Source organism: Leptopilina boulardi, unplaced genomic scaffold, assembly GCF_019393585.1.
Source record: "Leptopilina boulardi isolate dan_hultmark-lab unplaced genomic scaffold, ZJU_Lbou_2.1 LbouV2_123, whole genome shotgun sequence".
Classification (NCBI taxonomy): domain Eukaryota; kingdom Metazoa; phylum Arthropoda; class Insecta; order Hymenoptera; family Figitidae; genus Leptopilina; species Leptopilina boulardi.
The window spans coordinates 4619022-4625285 of NW_026137667.1; positions in this window are offsets into that span (position 1 = coordinate 4619022).

Here is a 6264-nt window from a genome sequence, read left to right on the forward strand (position 1 = left end):
AGGATAAAATCTGCGAAAAGAAAAATTAAAATACAATGTCATTTATTTATTTCCAAATTTGACAAAAATCGAAACTAAACCTAAAGTAATCGAATAACACAAAAATCTTGAAAATATGACTTATAATTTTCGAGAACGTCAAAAAAAAATTTTTTAAATAATTTTAAATTACTTTTAAGTTATATAAAGTTATTCTTATATTAGAAAGAATTTAAAGAATTGCCTATATATATATATATATATATATATATTTTAATGATTTCGAAATTGGAATTCATTCCACATATGAAAACTATGTAAATAATCCTCACATCGTAAATTTCGTTACAAAATTAAAATATTTCAGAAATTATTTTTACGTGGAATGTTTTTCAAATTTTACTATAAATCGTTTCCGACAAATATATAATGTGTAAATTTGAGAAAAGATTTTTACACATATTTATTTTTATATTCTTATTTAATATTTTTTAAAATTGTCATTCATTTCATTAAAAAAAAAAATTCTAAATCGATTAACCATTTTTTTTTTTTTTTTTTTTTTTTGATCGCTTCATCGTATTATCATTCGTCAATTAAATACAATTACTGATGCAAATTAATTTGATTTATGAAAAGTTTACATAATTTAAGCATTCAATATAAAGTTCATTGAGCTTTTCTCCAACTTCTCATGTTAATTATATATTATATATTTATGAATAATTATAAATCAGGGACAATATAATATATATATAGCATTTGTGAATCCCGCAATAATAAATTTCTCAATGTTTAATAAGCAAACAATAGACAGACAAATGTGAATATAATTGCAATGTAAATGTATATTAATCTATATTTTACTCTTTATATCTATATATATATATTTTACTCTTTTCTACAATAAAAGGATCAAGTCAATATTTGTTCTTGACAAAGTATAAAGCAAATTATACGTCTAGACGTGATTCTATATAAAATTAGTTACTATAATTATGTCTGATTCTTTTACTTTTTCTATACTGTAAATTAGTAGACTTTAATTATAGTTTTAATTATACATTGATGAAATTTAATTAATTTTTAATTTTAATTCGAACATTAGTTTAAAATTTGTTTATTAATGAAATAAATATAATTATTATTATATTATTAATAATAATAAATTAATCCGATTTTTTTGTTTTTAAAAATACTTGTTAGTTTAAAAATAAGCTTGATAATAATAATAATAATAATTTTTTAATAAAAATAATTTATACTTTCAAAATGATAATTTTCAAGATAATAATTTGTTTTGCTTTGAATTCAAATTCGATTATCAAACTAAGGAATTTCAACTATTTAGTTTTGCAATGTGTGAAATATATAAATTTTTTTTGTCTTTTATCCTTCAATAGGCTGATATATATATATATATATATATATATATATATATATTGTTCCCTGTGTTTTGTTTACACTGTCAATGATTGTTTTCATTTTTGCATACTCATCACATTATTGCCATGTGAGAATTGGATTGCAAATTTTTTCATAAAACTCTATCGCAGTTATGAAAGTTTAAAAACAAAATTCTTTTCTAATATTTGAAATGTCATTTTGGAACATAATTTATACTATATATACATATATACATAAATATATATATAATAAATGCAAAAACTTTGCTTTCATTAAAATTGATTTGCATTTTGTAATTTTAAAATGTATTTTTACAATATTTTAATATCATAAAGGAAATTTTTTTTTAAATTTTGTTTCTTATCTCAATTTTTTTTAATAAGAAATTGTTAACCCATAAAAAAAATCTATAAAAAAAATTTTACGAATAATTGCAAGCAAATTACTACTGGACAGTTATATATTTAATTTAAATAAACATTTTTTAAACAAATATAGCTTAAAAAATGTTTGTGAATCTATATATATAGATATATTGTATTTCATTCTTGGTATTAAATGAAAAAAAAAATCAGGTATAAAAAAAATGCAAAAATGATTCTATTGGCTATTTAAACATAAAAAAAAATAGTTTCTTTATATTCTTGTCAGTCATTTATGCATCAACTATTTCCTTTTATCTCGAAATAAATAAATCGACAAACCTATCAAATTTCATTTTTTGCTTCTGATATGCTACTACCTTTATTGCTTCCGAAAGAAGCGCAATCATGTGTAATATGTCAAGTACTATTATATTCCTGTGATTTTCACTAAAAAAAAATTTTTTTTCATTTTTTGCCTCTTATATCCGATTAAAAAAACAAAAAGTTTTATAAAATGCTTTCCAAATAGTATCAATTTAAAAATTATTGAAGAATTTTTTTATGCGAAATTTTTTTCACTAAAGGAAAATATTGAGTTTGAAAAGTTGTTTCTAAAAATAACGAAAAAAAGAAAACTCAATATTATACCTTGAGAAAAGAAGATTAATCTTGATTCAGGTCATTCGATTTCTTAACTTCAAATATAGAGCACAATTTTGTTCCAATTTTACATCTCACTATCGGAAAATCTGCAACAAGAAATTTATAATTTTTAAAAAAATATTTAAAAAAAAGTAATGCGTTTAATAATAATTACTATTATAATTATAAAAATTACTTTTTATTCAAAAATTATACTATATATATTAAAAGACAGAATAAAAAAAAAAAATTGTTAAATTAATTTTCCTCATTAGAAAATAATTATTTTTTCCATAAAGAGATAATAAGTGTGTATATAAGTTCCATACAATTATCTCTATATCAAAAATTATTTAATAATAAATTAATTATAACTATCTATTAAATTTTCGCAAATAGAAGATTAGAAAGTTATTAAAAGACTGTTATAAATTTCAGACAAATAAGATTATATAATTTAAAGAAATTCAATTAGCTGCGGATACTAATTGCAAAAAGGTTCGCTTTTATATATATATATAGTAAAATGTATATATTCATTTTCTTCTGTCAACCGCACTTATTTGCGCCAGAAAAGTGCAATATATTCAAATTACAAATTTTCAATTAAATAAAAATAATTAAACAACTTTCGTTAAATAACATAATTTAATAATTTTATTTATTTTTCAAATAATTAAAAATTAATAATATTTGTAAATAAATTATTGATAGACAGGATAATTTTTCTTTCTTTTTTTTGGGGGGGGGGACGAATTAGAAAAATTAGAGTTAATAAATGCATTTAGTAGGAAAAATTAAGTGTTTCGAGGAAGCTGCGAGAATGAAATTAAGTGATGCTTTTGTTCGTCCAAATGCTGTGGCTACTGAAACGAACGAAAGAAAAAGAAAGAGAGAGAATACCCTTCACGAGACCGGCTTACCGCCGTACTATCGACCGTAGAACTTGAATTAATTCGCCTTCACGATATAGTTCCTTGCAAACTATGGGAATTCTAAAAATCTCTCGAAGTACGTAACGACAATTATGAAATTTGTTAATTTCACATTTCCATTGAGACATAAAACATAAGGGGCCAAATTGGGAATAAAAAATTCGCATATTTCGCATAAATAACGACATTATGGAATAGTATAAATCGGGCGCGGCATCCGATGCTGCTCATTACGCGGCGTGCTTTCAGACTCGTATCTTCAATTTAAATATCCCTGAGTTTTCGCAAAAAATAAATAAATAATAACTCTAATCACTATTTTTTAATATTTCATTCTTCATTCTATTTAAAATTACTTCCGGTTATTAAAAAATTTAAAAAAAAAATATTATTTACTTTTGTCATTTATATTATTAATTATTATAACTTTCAATTATAAGTTATATAATAACTTATAATAAATAATTAAATTATAGAAAATTTAAAAAATTGTTTTAAAAACTATTAACTCAATATTAGTAAACTAGATAAAATTAATTAATTTTAAACAAATATTAATAAACATTAAAATAAAATTCTTAATCTCAATCAATTTGTTTAATACTAAAATAGTAAACAAAAAATTGAACGAAATAAAAAAAAAAATTGAATAAGTAAAATAAAATAATTAAATCATATTTAAATGAATCAATTATAAAACTGAAATATTTTTAATTTTGAAATTAAATTATTTTTTCTTTTAAATATACATAAAAAAAAGCTATCGACAATTTTTTTTTTCAATGGTCTCTCCGATTATGAAATTTAAAATTCATTTGAACTAAAAAAAAAGAAGAGAAAAAAAATGAATGGTAAAAGAAAATGAACTATTGATAAGGTTTGAACTGAAATAGGGTCTCGTGAGAATTGGGTATAGCGTGGGAATGTTATATATATATATACAGGCATCGATGGTATATTCATTTCTGTGATTCCCTGTGATTTGTCACACACAAAGATGGCAAGTTCAGCGTTCACTTTTTTCACGGCACTTGTCCAACGAGACGTAACGTTATCAACAATAATTTTATAAAACACGTCTTGTGTAACTTATTGTTTTGTGTGTCAAGGGCTGATAATAAGCTTCCCTATATATATATGTATATACAGAAACTGAACATTATAAACAATAAGCGAAAGGCGCGCAATGTTAATATGATTCCTGGAAAAATGATAAGCTAATTAATTCTCTTTCATTATATATGACATACATCGAGAAATTATAATAATTTAATAATAAAAAATCGTCATTATTGATAATTCACACAAAAAAGAAAATTCACATAATAGAGAAAAACTTTCGTGTTCAGACCTGCAGCATCCAAGAATCACAAAGAATTTTTCACTCTCAAAAGATGTTTTCTTATAACATTAAAAACTATACGCAAGAGTATTACAAAAATGTTTTTAAAATTTCAACACAAAAATTATCAAAAAATTTATTTTCAATTTACTTAAAAATATTTAATTATATTTATATAAATAATTAATAATATTTGATTTAATTTAATTGATCGAGAAAGCTAAATGAAAATTTTTCTCAACATCCATTTGTAAATATTACCAATTATTGGATACTAAAAATATCTCGAAAAAATCATTATAAAATTGATAATAATTATTATTATTATAATATTCGACTTACGTAAATTATTTCTATAAGAAGGAACTTTTTTAAATCGTTGTGAAATAATATTTGATGCTTCAAAAATTTGCTTAACCTCAAAATTTGTCGATTATAGTTGACTGAACTTTAAAGGCATTTTTAACCACATTTTATACAAAGATATAAAAAATATCACTATGTTTGAGTATTGAAGTTGTCTTTTAATAAAGACAAATGTTTTCAAATAAATAAATGCCACAATAACAACTTTTATCAATAAATAATCAAATCATAACGATGTCGGAAACTGTCAATAAAGTGAGGTTACGTTAATTATGTAAAGGCTTATTCACACTGACTTGCGTCAGCATTATACTTGTGAATATAGCTGAATACCAATAACAGTATTTTCAAAAATATTACATGGCAAAATTTTGTTCAATGTACAGAAAAAAAACTTGTATATAAATCTTTCTTTCATGTATATATAAAAAAATTCCTTCTAAACACAGCGCCAAAACAAAATATGATGAAAACACAATCAAATTGCTTGCGAAAAAATAGAGCAAATTTAAAAAAAAAGAAAAAACATGTTTGAAATGTGCAGGGCAAAGTTCATATAAGAAAACAAGGATGCAGCTGTTACCCGAAACCCGAGAGCGCTACGTTGAAATCCGTGCAGGTTCCAACAGGTTGGAGGGAGAATGCACGCCAGCGTGTTATTGAAGTGAAAAAAAGGGAGAAAGTGCCAAGGGTATAATATAATAGAGGTTCTACATTATAATAATAATATATGTTTTTAACTAAATAAATAAAAAAAATAACATAACCTACTCTATTTAACAAATAATTATTCATCAATATATAATTGCAAATTATTCATATTTTATACCTGTATCTTCAAACTTCTTGATGATTAAATGGACTTCTTTTTTCTTTTGTCCTTAAATTCTCCTCATCTACTGCTAAAAAGTGGAGGAAATCATTGATTGCTGAATAAAAAAATTATTCAAAAAATTTTTCGAAGCGACACAGATGTTGCCTTCAAAACATCCAAGATGGAACTGAGCTTGCGCTGTGGGGAAATTTTATTTTATACCACGAGTTCTGTATGCAGTAGTCTACCGTGCGCTGATTGGACGGGGCACTTACAGTTAGACGCTGATTGGCTGGGCGCTCTTAGTGTCAACGTCTATAAATATAGGTTGTATTTCTCCCACCACTTTAGTGAGCAGTAAACTCTTCAACAGGCAACATTTGCGCAGTTTGAAAAAAAATATTTTCAGCATTT